The sequence below is a fragment of the Thamnophis sirtalis genome, unplaced genomic scaffold (genome assembly GCF_051295495.1).
Source record: "Thamnophis sirtalis isolate CommonGarterSnake01/CBP01778 unplaced genomic scaffold, rThaSir2_p1.2 scaffold_10, whole genome shotgun sequence".
In the NCBI taxonomy this organism is placed as follows: Eukaryota; Metazoa; Chordata; class Lepidosauria; order Squamata; family Natricidae; genus Thamnophis; species Thamnophis sirtalis.
In genome coordinates, this window is record NW_028261390.1 from 46,900,792 (window position 1) to 46,916,238 (window position 15,447).

The 15,447-nt window shown below is 39.3% G+C and overlaps 1 protein-coding gene across 4 annotated transcripts in view; it reads right to left on the reverse strand.

Annotated features, from left to right (window-relative positions):
* The window catches only part of STOX2 (storkhead box 2), a 180,463-nt gene that overhangs the window by 40,250 nt on the left and 124,766 nt on the right, over positions 1-15,447 (reverse strand). The window contains exon 1 of one of the 4 annotated variants that reach the window (XM_087724539.1): positions 4,742-5,301. The exons of the other annotated variants lie outside the window; for them this stretch is intronic. The gene's annotated coding sequence lies outside the window, so the exon portion shown is untranslated. Of the gene's footprint in view, positions 1-4,741; positions 5,302-15,447 lie in introns of those variants that run through there. 4 annotated transcript variants of the gene reach the window in all.

Genomic DNA, 15,447 nt, shown 5'->3' on the forward strand with positions numbered 1-15,447 from the left:
ATAGCAAGGCAAGAATTGCAGTTCCAATGACAGTGTCCCACGTGAAAGAGAAAAAAAGCAATAGAGGCAATTTTTCTTTTGAGTTGAATTAGCAAATAACATTGTTCTTAGAAATATACCCATTATGGATGACCTGGATGTTTCCAGTATTAATCCCTACTGCTAGACCAAGTTATAAAAACTTTTAAACTTTTCATCACAGAGCAAGGCAATTTCATGACAGAAAAACTATTGTATTAGCTTCATTGATACTCATAGCAACTCTGAGATATTCTGTCCCATCAACATAATATATAAGATTTACAATTTTGGATGCTGCCCACTAACCAAATAATTTTACACACACACCCATTTAACAATTATTCATCAAAATCCACATACCAGTACTTGCTTTCTTATATTCTAATCCATGTGGCCTATATTTTTAAAAGATTATTTTCCACCATAGTAAAGGGCAGCAAAAAGGACATACAGTATATGTTCATGTCCAAAATACTAAGGTGCTGGAACAGAGACAAAGAGTTGTTTTTCTTTAAGTACTGCATTCCCATATGAATTATTTTATCCAGGGGGCTATAGTCAGAGCCAGTGGTAGGCAGGATGAAAACAAAACAGAACCCACTTCTTTTTTCTCTCTCTCTCTACTTCTCTTCTCCCCCCCTCTCTTTAAATATGTCTTTTATCTTTCTGATGTTTCCTTCTGTATGTTTCTCTCTCAGGCTACAGGAAAAGGAATATAGCTCAGTGTCGCCAAGGGTCACTTTAAAATTGAACTTGTTATTCATTTCTCAGTTAAGGACACACATTACAGACTGAAAAGAAGCATGAACTACATCTCATGTGCATTTTAGGTACACACCCCACAATGTGGAAAGTTACTGCAGCTAATCAACATTGTGTGTGGAAATGGAGTCACCCTTTTTGCTAGTCCTAAACAAGCAAGTTTTTTCTAGTATTTTTCTTTGTCCCGGGAAATTTGCTAAGCTTTCTTTGGAAATATTTTTTATAAATATGAAACTATGTATTTAATGCAGGTCACACATGAATTTATATTTGCAATATGCAAATCTGATAATGAAGCAACTGTTCTGATTTGGTTATGTATGTGCTCAAACAGGCCAAACGAAACATTCAAGAAAGTGATGCCACAACATGATGTAACTCAAAGCACAGCAATTATTTCTAAAAAAAAAATTGGCTGAAAGCATTATAAAATCCTCTCAGAAAGAGCATCATATAATTCCTAGTTAATTTCAGGGTTTATTTTTAATACAAATACAGTATAACTTGATAGTACTTTTTGGTCTTAGAAACAGTCACTGGTTTTAACAAAAACACAAAATATATTTGCAAATCATTCCTCTTAGCATCCTAAATAGCTACATATTTCCAGACCATTAACAGGTGCTAAAACTACATTAGATACTTTTTCTCTGCACAGAGGAATTATTTACAGGTTACAGAACTGACTATAGGAAATTGCTATATAACTGAACGAAGTACCCAAATCCCAGAAATCATTTCATAAAATAATTTGGTTTCTCCTTCCAGGAGAGGAGAAAGTAATTCCAAACTTTCCGACATCATCCCTTTTACGGTGGGTTACAAAGGGTAATGCCACCACACTTGTAACTATGCCGAGCGTTACGGCGGTGGCGTGATGCTGAAAGTAGCTCTTCCTAAATAATGTCAATCAATCTGCAATTAGATAAACCTTAACACTGATCCCCTACGCTCCTCACCTCTTATCACATTAGTACAGAAAGAAACCCTGCAAATCATAGGCAGGCAATTAGTCCAAAATGGAATGAAAATAATCTACTCCGCAGCCTTTTAAAGATGCATTCTATAATCCCCAAAGATTCAAAAGCATTACCTCACCGCTGCTTTGAGACAAACTGAGCATTCACTCTGGGCTCTTCCCAGCATTCCCTGGTTCACACAAAGACAACAGAGGTGTGACCAATCACATTGTGGCAAGCAGGCACTGTTTGAAAGCTCCCTCCCTGCACTGCCCATTGACATGCTCGCTGGCAGCCTGCTGAACTTGTTGTCATGGCAACACATCTTAGCTGCTCTCCACTGAGGTTTGTTATATTATTCAGCCCCTCTCCCTTTTCACCACTCACTTTTGCTAATTAAAAATTTAGGCCCACGTTTTGCGTTTTGGAGCAAACAGAAAGAAACAGATTCCTTGGTCTTGAAAAAGCTGAAAGTGCATAATTAAAAAATTAATTACAGGATCTGTTCTAACCTATCAAAGGTCCGCTACTCGGTCCTGGACAGATGAACTCCTCATACAAGCCCGTCTTTGTTTTACAGCAAACAAGCTCAGACCAAAAGCATCCCCTTCTACATCTTGCAGACCACGCTGAGACAGAGACAGCCTTCTCCTTAAAATCATGGCTTCTATACTGTCGGCTGGCTAAAATACTTTCTCAACAGTGCTCTGAGTGCTCTTGTGAAGTGAGGCTAAACAGTACATTGTCAAGGAGCGATGTTATTATATTGAATATGCAGAGCCCACATGGTCCCTCAAATGACCTCATGGAGCTTTCCTTTGAATTGCAATGATGGGTAAAGTCATAAAAAAAGAGAAAGGACCTAAAAATGAATTACAACTCAGGATTAAAGCTATATTGTCACAATGATATGCTTAAATAGTGAGACAACCATAGCTGACCAAATAGGAGAGGTCATAAATAGCAAACTTGTGAATGCAAACCTGTGTATCTTTGGGGTTACAATCCCAATGTGCTGGTGCTGGGTTTCTTTGAAGAAATTCAAGGGTTTTAAAAGCGAAGCAGTTAACTACTTTTAAGGACATTATTTGCTTTTTATTGCAAATTATTTGATTCCCTCCTTGAAAGAAAAACAATTAATGACAATATGTTTTGATGGCCACATCATTTTGTAACTTCTTTTTGATTTAAAAATAAAGGTTCCCTTCGTACATATGTGGTAGTCGTTCCTGACTCTAGGGGGCGGTGCTCATCTCTGTTTCAAAGCTGAAGAGCCAGCGCTGGCTGAAGACGTCTCCATAGTCATGTGGTCGGCCTGACTAAACATTGAAGGTGCCCAGAACATTATTACCTTCCCACCAAAGGTGGTCCCTATTTTTTCTACTTGCATTTTTACATGCTTTCAAACTGCTAGGTTGACAGAAGCTAGAACAAGTAATGGGAGCTCACTACATTATGTGGCGCTATGGATTCAAACCGCTGAACTGTGAGTTTCAGAGAGATTGTACAGTATATAACTGTTCACTAAGGTTTAACCTTCCTCTTGACTACTTAACAAATTAACCTCAAAGTTTATGGGTTCCTTCCCTGTCAACAGATCAGATAATAGCTTTCCATCTGTAATTGCCCATCTCAATAAAAGTACAATTCACTTTTCTGTCATTGTATGAAAGGCGTCTCCTTATTCCTTAGGATCAGGGCCTTCCCTTTCCCCATTTCTTATAGATGGAAAGGGAGATAAAGTATATTCTGGAGTCCTGACTTACAGGACTCTGCTAACATTTGCACCAATGGTGGGTTCCAGATTCCCCCGGCGTCACCCACATGGACATGCGTGACATGTGCGCACGTCCTGTGATGCTTCTGCAGGCCTCCACGATGCTCCAGCTGCTCAGTGGAGCGTCTCACAAGCGCCGTACATGCCATACACGTGCGTGGAAGTGCCAAAGGCTTAAAGCACAGGTAAGGAGCTTGGGCGGGCCCTCCGGAGCACTGTACCGGAACGGTATCAGGTGCTCTGGGCAGGATCTGGTACGCTCATACCGGGGCGTACCGCCTGCAACCCACCACTGATTTGCATCCTTTGAAGGTCTCCACTGACATTAGTACCAAAAAGGCTTCTATCCATTCCATTCAATAGTGTTTGACTTTTGGGAAACTGCCTAGACAAGTCCCTGCAGTTTTCTTAGCAAGTTTTTTCAGAAGCGATTTGTCATTGCCTCTTCCCTAGGACTGAGAGAAAATGACTAGCTGAAGAACTGAAGAAGCTTCTTGGATGAGAAGTGAAACATTTTCAAGGAAAACCCAAGAAGATCTAGTTGCTTTTTGAAAAGCACCTTTGGGACAACTATGATCTGGATGATTGAATGTCTCCATAGATATTTGACTGGTTCAAGGTCACTAGGTGGCTTCATGCCTAAAGTGGAACTAGAACTGATAGTTTTCTGGTTTCTAGGCTGATGCTTTAACCACTGCAGCAAACTGGCATAAAAAGGCATAATGGCTGTATTTTTTGCACAACTTTCTATTAATCTGTCAGTAACAAGGACTAGAAAACTACAGAAACAGAAAGATAAAACTGAATAATTTATAAAGCACTGATACATCATCTCTATTACTAGACTAGTTATGCATTCATCCCTATATTCATTTATAAAACAGCAATTGTCAGAAGAAAATACCAGTTCACAGAGTGATAGCCTGTAAATAGCCTTACTTTCGCCAGATAATTCAAGAAGTGATTGTAAACAAAACTAACCTTAGTATTTGTGAAGTATAGATAGCTAATGTGAGATCTACAACATGATTTCTCAGGGTCAGTATAGGAGGCATATAAATGTAACAAATAAATAAATAGCTAAAGTTAATTAGGTATTAAAATTAAGACATCTGTTAATAATAATATTACTATATGTTATATATTGTATTGTATTGTATTGCATTGCATTGCATTGTATATTAATTATATTATATATTACTATGACATATACAATACATACAATATATAGAGGAGTGGCTCCCAATCTTTTAGTACGAGGGTCTGGTTCCATGGACAGAGGTTTTTCTGCAGACTGGAGGGAGCGTGGTTTTGCATGCTTTCTGCATCCCACGGATGGTGTTTACTTGTTTGCTCTGGCATGCCATGGCCCGAAGCCAGTCCATTGACCAGGGGTTGGGTACCCTTGACCTAGAGTAGCCCCAGGGCAAAACAGGTGGCAAATTTGTGTCTCTATGTGTATATGTGTGACATTTTCCATCTCTTTTCCTAAGCAATCTCAAGCTGTGCAGATCTTAAACATGTAGCAATATTTGTCAGATGGGTGCTAAAATCAGGTATAATATCTTTAATAGGGTAAAATATATAACTTCATAAATTGCATATCAAATATAATTTTTTTAAATCACCACACAACTCAAACACCGTCAAATTATAACTTTCAACACATTATAATAAGGGATTCCTTAAGGAGAAAAATTAATAACAGTGGAAATGTATCTCTAGAGATACTTTTCATCTGTTCTACCAAGAACACACACAACAGAATGATACATGAATTCTAAAAAGGAATACTTTAAGTTATGAAGATCAGATGTCTGGATATCAACAGAAACTCTGCGACATGCTGCAGTTGCCAGTCTCAGTTGTGATCACTAAGCAAGGACTATCTGCACACAGGTTTTACTCACTGCCTTTTCTTATCTGAGATATTTGGAAAGTCTTTATTTATTTATTTGACTTCTATGCGATCTATTTTGACTCTAAGTGGCTTATAGGCATACAATAAATGAGAACTATATATTTACATAAAAATCTTTTTTGTAATGATGTGACCAAAACTGGAAGCAGTATTCCAGTTTACTAAGCGGTACTAATACTTAACATGATTTTTTTTCCTATGCCTCTGTTTATACAACCAAGGATTTTATTAGCTGTTCTGTCTGCTGCTGCACACTGCTGCCTCATTTTTAATTGATCATCCATTAGAACTCCAAGGTCCTTCTCACAGTTACTGTTTTTGAGCCAGGTTTCACCTAATCAGTACTTGTACCTTCGATTGTTCCTACCTAAGGGTAAAAACCTTGCTTTTCACCACATTACATTTCATTTTGTTGTATAGGATCCATTGTTCAAGTATCAAAATCTTTTTGGATCCTGAGCTTGTTGGCTATTCTTGCCAGTTTAATATCATCTGCAAATTTGATGAATTCCCTTTCTATTCCTTCATCTAGGTTATTTATGAAGACATTGAAGTGTACTGGGGCCCAGATGGAACATTGTGATACTCCACTGCATCCTTCCTTCCATGGAGATGTAGTACCATTAAGGACTACTCGTTGAGTATGGTTTGTCAACCAGTTATAAATCCATTTGGTGGTTATGCTGTCTATCCTACATTTTTCTAGTTTATCAAGAAGTAGGTTGTGGTCTACTTTGTTGAGTGTCTTACTGTTGAGACTTTGGAAAAAAGAAAAATAAGAACAACTAAGATTATTAAAAGCCTGGAGACCCCAACATATGAAGAACAGTTGCAGGATTTGGATATGGCTAGTCCAGAGGAAAGAAGGACTAGGGGCGACATGATAGCAGAATTCCAGAAGTTGAGGGCTGCCACCAAGAAGACGGGGTCAACTTATTTTCCAAAGTACCAGAGGGTAGGACAAGAAACAATGGATGGAAACTGATCAAGGAGAGAAGCAACCTTGAATTAAGGAAAACAGTTAACCAGTGGAAATTGTGGGGCTGAGCAGGGGGTGGACTAGAAGATCTCCAAGATCTCTTCCAGCTCTATTCTGAATTGAAAGTTACTAAAATTGTTTATGCTTATTGAAATGAAGGAGAAAGTCATTTCCTTATAGATTTTTTCTTTATTATATTATTATTTTTCTATTTTTTAAATTTGTATTATTTTTAATGCTGCAGTAATTTTTAGTAAAATTATCATAAAAAGAAGTTAAAATAGAAAGTTTCCACATGTGCTCTGCTTAAAAAGATGTGCTTTTAATTCTATCCACTAAATATATTGTAGTATGTATTCAAAGTTCTACCAATTTTGACAAAGATAGACTGGTTTAACTGAAACATGTGCAATTTCCACAGTAATCTTCTTCATTGTTTATTTGCCATTTTTTATGATGCCCTTGAGCATCCCCCCATTTTTTTAATAGCACTCAATTATTGTAGTTCATTCCATCTGGATGGGAGGTAAATGTAAAATGCACTAAACTCTATCAGCAACTATTTGGCACTCCTACAAATCTGCATAAAAAAGTTTTTTGTTCCAGTTCTAACATATCATAGGCAGAGCAGCTCTGATAACTGTGCAAAAGAGTAATGACTTTAGTTTGTTTCCTTTTTTGTCAACACTCTATTTCATTAAAATACAATGAAGTATCATATTTGGCAAATATGATATGCCTGCATTAATAAAATATTACTTTTAAGATAACGATAACCCAAAATAGATAACAGTATACAGAGAATTAGAGAAATAAATGTCTTAAAACATCTGGGAGCATTAACTTGAAGGAAACTGGGAGAGACAAATATACTGTTGTTTTAGCTGGCAGTGACTGGAGACAGTTTCATATTGAGGGACTTCTTTTTCCCCCCTAAAGTTTTTTATTTTTTCATTTTCCTAACATATAACTGTTGGTTATGTAACGTATACTGTTACATAACCAACATCGTATTGTATTATTAAATGTTTACATCAATTCATCTTACCATCAACTTCCAAAAATAATTATTGGCTCTTCTGCTCTCCATACACCATATTTGTCACTTTCTTCTCCCTCTCTCCTCCCCCTCCCTCCCTCTTTTCTTCCCTCTGTCACCCTTCTCTTCTCTACTTCCCCTTCTTCTCTCTCCCCTTTCCACTCCTCCTTTCTCTCCTCCTCTTCCCCCCGCCCTCTCTCCTATCCCTCTCTTCTTCACTTACTTCTCTCCTCTACTTCATACACTTCATCTCATTTACTTGGTGTATTTCAGTTTCTGTGTGAGCTCCTTTTTATGCTGATGGTATTTATAATTCCTTTTCAGTATACTTATTTAATTTTAATATATATCTTCCTCCTTCTTTTTTTAAAAGAGAACCAAAAGGTATACATATATAGTCATTATACTTTTAAACCACCACCACCCCGCCTAAATTTGGCCAAGATGTAGACCTGGTTACAATTCCCAGCTATTCTCATCATTATGTTGATATAATTATACATCCTTACATATCCTTTGTAATTCTGTCGTTAAATCTCAATAGTTCCCCATTGTAAGTATATTTCATGTTCCCTCTCCATTTTTCCATATCTTGGTTTAGATTACCCTTAATTATCTATAAATGGCAATCCTTACTGTTCAATGTACATTCAATTCCCTTAATCTACTATATAGAATTTTAGTACACATCTCACTTTGTTCATCATCTCAGAAGTTCTCTATATTTCCATGTTTCATATACTTTAACCCATGCTTAATTGTCCTTCTATTGTCATCAATCAATTAGCAACTCAGTTTAATTATCATGTATAAAAGTGAAACACAAATGCTCTGCTTTATAATCTCCCCATTTCATATTTGTCCATATTCCATATGTTTAACCTTTATTTAATTATCTTTCCATTATCATATTCAGTCAATTAGCAATTCCATTTTATTGTCATATTTAGGAATAAACCCCTAATCTTAGCTTTATATTTTTCTATATAACAATTTCTAGTTGTCTGATTTTTTTCCTAATAAGTCTTTTGTCCCACTTCTCTATTCCTGCCTTCTCCCTTTTCTTTGGCTTGACATGTCCACCCTCTTCAATTTTCCCCAAGCCTCCGTCAAGAAGATCTTTTATATTTCCCTTTGTTGGGGCATAACCTCCTATTTCAATTTTCCTTATGCCATTGTCAACCTCCAAAACATCTTTTGCCTGCTTTTTATTCCCTTTTGTTGGGACAGATCCCCCCTTTACAATTTTACCTATACCACTGCCAAGCCCTACAGAGTTTTTTGTCTGCTTTTTATTTCCCACCGTTTCTACCCCTTCATTGTTTCTCCCCACTACTTCCTTCTCTTCTTCCTTAAATACTTGCTTCTCTGGATTCAGAATTCTATTTAGGCTTGATTTTAATGATTTATGCATATTTTTTATAATTTCACATAGTTCTTCAAATTCCCATCTTTCCATAATCTCCAGTCCCAAAGTTACAGTTAGTTATACAATTCTTATTTCGGAGTTCTGATCCACCTTAAATTTATCTATTTCAGCTGCTATGGGAAAGAGTGACAGAAACCATCTTGGTCTTTTGTTCTTCCTTAATGTCCAGTTCCAAAATTGTAGTTAGTTATACCAATCTTGTTTCAAAATTCTGGTCTAACTTAAATTTAGTTAATCCAACTACTGTGAAAACAGAAGAGAAGCTGGAGCCATCTTGATCTTTTGCAGACAAAAAAGAAAAAAAGACTTCGTATTTCCCCAGTTCTTGATTTTGTTATTATTTTTTCCTTGGTACTTTCCACTTCTCGTTGATTATAATTGCTCAAAATATATTATTTGGAACAAACTTGCATACAGCTATATTCGGGTATGTTTCTCTTCCCTCCTGCTTTTCCAAGTTCTGATTTATGGGAGTTGGTTAACTAAAATTTCCCACACAGAGAAGATTAGGTTATCAGTTGTCAGTAAGGAGATGGTGCTTTTTTTAAATCTTTCTCCCTTGTTGCATTCCAGTTCTCATTAATTGGAGTTGCTTAAGATATGTTAGTTGAAAAACACTTCGATGAAGCAAATCTTTATGCTCCTAGACCCCTTTAAAAACACAAACTTTTCAAGTCCAAAACCAAATTTAGAATTTGTTTTTAAGTGGGTTTGTCACTTCTCTTCTTTCTCCTTTCTGTCCAAATTATTTCAAGCAAATGGCTCTCTTTGGGGCTAATGATTCAACCCTCCATTTTTCCCTTTCTTTTTGCAAAAATCCTGATCTGTCCATCAATATTATTTATGCTCTCAGGGTTCTTTGCCTTTTCCAAATTATGATTTATAACTGTGGGTTAATAGAGCTTACCAGGCTTTCATCTCGCCTCTGCACACTCCTGTTCAGCTGCTTTGGCCTGGATCCAGCTCTTGTGCAGCCATGTTGCCATGCTGCCGCCTTGGGGGCAAATTTCTGACCTATGAAGGACCTGTTGCACTCCCTCTGGGTCTGATGAGATGCTGCCGCTTCTTCACCCCAACCCCCACAGGGAGGTTCTGATCCAAAAACGGATCTGGGAGATAGTTTGTCAGACAGGATTCATGTGAGACTCTTCAGAGCTCACATCCCCATCTGTCCAGCTGGAGAACTTCAAGTCGATTTCCATACTGAGGGACTTCTGACTTGATCCAGCAAGTGATTTGCATTTTAAAAATAAATTTTTGGTATCCTAGAATACTTATGGTAATTTGCTTTAAATTCAAACTTCCTAGATCAGTAAGCGAATTTCAAGATGCAAGCTCAAAATTCCTGCACTGAGCCTACAGCTGGACTAGGTAAAATATATAATCCCTTCCAATCCTCCCAATGTATTATTATGAGTATATTATTACTGACATTGCTATTAATATTTTATTTTCCACAAAAATCTTGATCTAAGGGCAAAATCTGACTCGGAGTACATTATATTGTAAATAGGCACTTAATAAGGAACACTTTAAAGCAGCTGCATCTTTTCCAAGACTTGCACAGCTTCCCTGTGCAGCTGACATAGAATCCTGGAAAAAAGCACATTTGCTTTAAGATACTCCCAAGAGATGCTATGTTTAGTTACACCCTTACATGTTCCAAATCACACTTTGCTGTTTGTATGTAGATCTACATACAGCCCTAAAGCTTATGATCAACTGAAAAAGTTAGTCATAGGAAAACAATTTAACCCTAACCCTAACATCATATAAGCTTGCACTTGTAATTCCCTTAGGAATGCTCTATGCCAGTGTTGGTGAACTTTTTCAGGACCATGTGGCAAAACGACAGTGTGAGTGTGTGTGTGTGCGCATGTCGGAAGAGTAGCTGCCACCTGGTGTGCATGCGCGCTGGGAAGATGATCTTCCGGTTTCCAGGGCATCACCTGGTCTTTTGGTTTCTGGAGTACATGCGTTCATGAAGACCAGCTGGTCAGCGTGAAACTAGAAAGTGTCAATGACCCCGCCTGCCACCGAGAACAAGCTAGCAGAAACCCCCCTCCCACCACTTCTGCTAAGGGAGCGCAGCTGCTTCCTGGCTGGCATGACTCTTACCCCAGCACTTGACTGACATTCCTCCCAGCCCAAGTGGGATTCTTCCATGGCCCCACCCCTCCAGCCCGTGGCACTGAGGCACATCCATGGTCCAGAACACCTGGTTGGCTCAGGCGCACGGGGAAGTGTTTCCTAGTTGGGTGGGTGGCTGCCCCTCCTGCTACTGCCACCACTGGGGGCAAGGAGGTGGTTCTCATGCTACTGCTTCCAGCTGGGACGCTGGAGCAGCCAGGAGGAGCCGCAGTCAGACTGGTGGGTTGCGCAGGAGCTGAGCGGCGAGTGGCTTCAGGGAAAGGGGCAGGAGTCAGCCCCCACAGCTGCCACTGCTGCTGCTGCTCTTCTGGGTTGATGGGGCTGTGCAAGAGCTGAGTGGTAGCCTCAGGGCAAAGGGCAGGGGTGACCAGCCAGCCCTCACAGCTGCATTCTCCTCCGGCCCTCCTGGGGCAGCTCGCCCCCTCAATGGTGGCTTCTCCTGGCTGCTCTAGCACCCCATCTGGAAGCGGCAGTACGAGAACCACCATCACCCTGGTGGTGCAGGAGCAGCAGGCAGGGTGGCCAACTGCCCAGCCAGCAAATGCCCTGCTGCCCCAGAGCCAGCCAGGTGTTCCGGACCACGGATGCACGTCAGTGCTGTGGGCTAAGCCTGTGGAAGAAGCCTCCTTGGGTAGGGAGGGAGGGAAACCTCCTGTCTTGTCCAACAGCGCTGCTGCCCTAGGAAGCAACAGCCAGGATCCCCTCTCTGCATCTTTGGGCATGCGAGCTGTCCCCTGTTGGTCTTCTGGGTAACAGTGTGCTGGCAACCTGGTCTTCATGTGCGTATGTCTGCGCCGGAAACCAAAAGATCATTTTCCCAGTGTGCACATGTGCACTGTGTGGCTTCTCTTCCAGTTTTCGGTGCTCCCATGCAAGTGAAAACCACCTGGCTGGTGCATTGTAACACAGAAGAGCAACGGACAACAGGTCCTGTGACTGGATAGATGGCTTTGCGCTCCACTTCCAGCACACGTGCCATAGGTTTGCCATCATGGCTCTATGGCATAGAGGCCGGTCCTTTGCTGTCTCCAGGGCAGCTCTGTGGGCCAACTCTAGCTACATTGCTGGCCGGATTTGGCCCATGGGCGTTGAATTTGACACCTCTGATTTAGGCTATTAAGTATCAGCAAAGGCTTATCTGAGGCAGCCCCTAATATGTATATGTTATATATGTTAATATGTATAAACTTTGTTTTATTTTTTTAATAAAGGTTTTTTTTCATTGCTGTCCGTATTAAACTGATTTTTGCACACTACAGTATATTAACAGTAGTTTTAGCTAACTTTATTTCAATATTCCTTAATAATGTTCAGTTCTATTATTATCTTATTGGCTTATAACCTTTATTATGTCCTTTCTGCATTGTTATTCTTTGAGAGTACAGATTCCCAGAAAGGGGGCTTGGAAAACAGGTCAGGCTAAATATAATCTGCTGGATAAGGACACACCAACCAACTCTGTTATTTTCCCTTCCTTTTTTCTTTTGTTTATCATGTTTTTTCTTTCTTTTGTTTGTTAGATGGTCTTCATTTGTATTTGGGGCTTCTGGGGGAGGAATATTTTTGCATGTTTTTTAAAAAGCTGTAATAAAATAACTTTTAATATATTATTATAATGTAACACCCCACCCCAAATCTTACTAATTATAGGAGACTGGAATGCTGAAGTTGGAAGAATAAACAAGTTGTAAATAAATACTATGAACAATGAAAATTGGGCTCAGAATACCACATAAAGCTGAGTAAATTTGCTTTTCTTAATGTCATTGTGCAAAAAACAGCTGATAGCAAATAATGGGTTTACTTAATAACTGTGGCATTTGCTTACTGGCCATCACAAAAAAGTCATAAAATCAGACACAGTCAAGTGGTGACACCCTTTATGATTGACACAACTTACAACCAAAATTGTGGGCTCAATTACGATTGTTAAAAATACAGTTAGTTGTCAGGTTATGTGACTTGTCAGGACTTTTTTTTAATTGCAGGGCATAGAAATAGGTTTAATTAATCTATAAATACGTTGCAAGCAAAGACAGCTTTATTCTGTCAGTTAAAACAAAGCCTGATGATTGCAACTCAAATCACAAATTTCTTGCAAAGTGGTTACTTTAAATAAAAGAATATTATCAGTACATCACAATACTAGCTCAGCAATATTCCATATACTTATATAGAGGAGGAAATAAATATAATGGATTAAACACAGTATGTGGACTTAAATTTGTCATATCATTAAATATGAAGTAAACAAATACACCCTGAAAGGCAATTTAAGAAAAGCAGTATGCAAGTGACACAGACAAACTTTATACTGACTTATTATTCTTAAAGAAACTGGCAATAAACAGCTGAATGGAAAATCAAGAGATTTATTTAAGAAATGATGGGAAATCAAGGGAAACTTTTTTGTAAACATGGGAACGACAGAAGATGGAAAACATCTATTAGAGATAGATATAAAAAAGAGATGGTGTAAACATGCAAAAAACTGATGACACTTATATAAGTAATACTTGGGTTATGATGCAGGGGTTTGGTAGCATTTGAGGGCGCATGAGCTTTGCCTACATAGGACCTTCCATGCATGCCACAGAGCATCAAAATGAGATCCAGGCGGAGCCTGCTACTGAAAGCGTCTGCAAAGGCAAGTAGATCGGGGGGGGGGGGAAATACACTGTGCCACACAATATAGATCAGCTAGAAAGCAGAAAATCTTGCTTTCTAGCTAATATAAATCATGCAACACAGCTGATCATTGGAAAAACTGGTTCACCCGAACTGGTAGTATTTTTTTACTACTGGTTCGGGCAAACAGCTGGCATCTTTGCTACGGGTGAACCAGTCCAAACTGGTATCATTTCATCCCTGTTATGATGGCAATTGGGATCAGGATTGTCATTGCTAAGAAATGTGGTTGTGAAGTACAGGTAGTCCTCAACCTACATCAACAATTGAGGGGAAAAATTTCAGTTGTTATGTGAGACATTTGTTAAGTGAATTTTGCCCCATTTTAAGACCTTTCTTGCCTCAGTTGTTAAGTGAATCACTGCAGTTGATAAATTAGTAACCCAGTTGTTAAGTGAATCTGGCTTGTCCATTGACTTTGCTTATCAAAAGGTTGGAAAAGGTCATACCATGATCTTGGGACACAGCAGCGGTCATAAATATGAACCAGTTGCCAAGCATTGATCACATGATCATGGGGCTGTTACAAAGACCATAAGTGTGAAAAATGGTCATGCCACTTTTTTCAGTGGTGTTGTAACTTTGAACGGTCACCAAGTGAACTGTTGTAAGTCGAGGACTACCTGCACTGGTGGGATTCAATGGGTGTAACAACTGGTTCGCTGAGCGGGCGCATGACTGCTTCGCTCGCACATGTGCTCCCCGTGCATGCAGTGGGTTTGAAAACAGCTCAAAAACTTACCTTCTACTGCAGCCCCGGTGAGTAAAACAGCTGAGGCGCAGCAATCCGCTCTGCCGCGCCTATCAGCTGGGCTTCAAACAAAGGAAATATAGGTCAGTATAGCGCAGGGGTGGGTGGGCCCACCTGATTGTTGAACAAACTGGTTCACTCTCAGCTGATTGCCGGAGCTACCAGTCCGAACCAGCTGAATCCTACTCCCGACTACAATCTATCAGTCCCAGTTGCCCAGATCAGGCTGTGAATGACTGGGGAGGCCAGGAGGTGTGGCACTACACAAGCATAAAAGGCATGGGTAATAATTGGCATGGTGCCACATGAACACAGGGTGACAGGTGAATGTATGGTGAATCAATACTTGAGTGTAGGCTTAACAGAACAACTTGAGACCTTCCCTGCTGCCTTCCCCATTAACTTTCTGTTTAGGAAGCTGTCAAAGAAGGGCACAAAGTGATCACATAAGCGCAGGGTGCTACAATTGTGAGCTGGTTGCAAAGTCCAAACATGCGACTATGGGGGTGACACAACAGCCAGTACTTCGAGGATGGGTTGTAAGTATCAGTTTTCAGAATCATGACAATTTAGGTCAGTCAGCAAGCACTATTACTACATAGATTACTGAAGTTCTGGAAAGTAAAGTAAAATGGACCCTAAAAAAAATCAAACAATGAAACTGCAGAAATTGATAATAACATAGAACTGTTTAAAATCTTGCAATACAATGCTACGTATGATTTATAAATGCACACAGAAAGCACAATAGTGGGCACGGGACTAGAAAAAAATCAATCTATATTCCAATAATGAAAGTGCTTAAGGATGCTCATGGTATCAAACAACACATCCTAATAAAATAGCTTAGATGTTAGTGAAATAATATTCTATGTTTCTGCAATCAAGATTTCAACAATACATGACATGAGAATGCTCAGATATATAATGCAAGCTGGATTTAAAAGAGGCACAAAGAGGCAAAATCAGA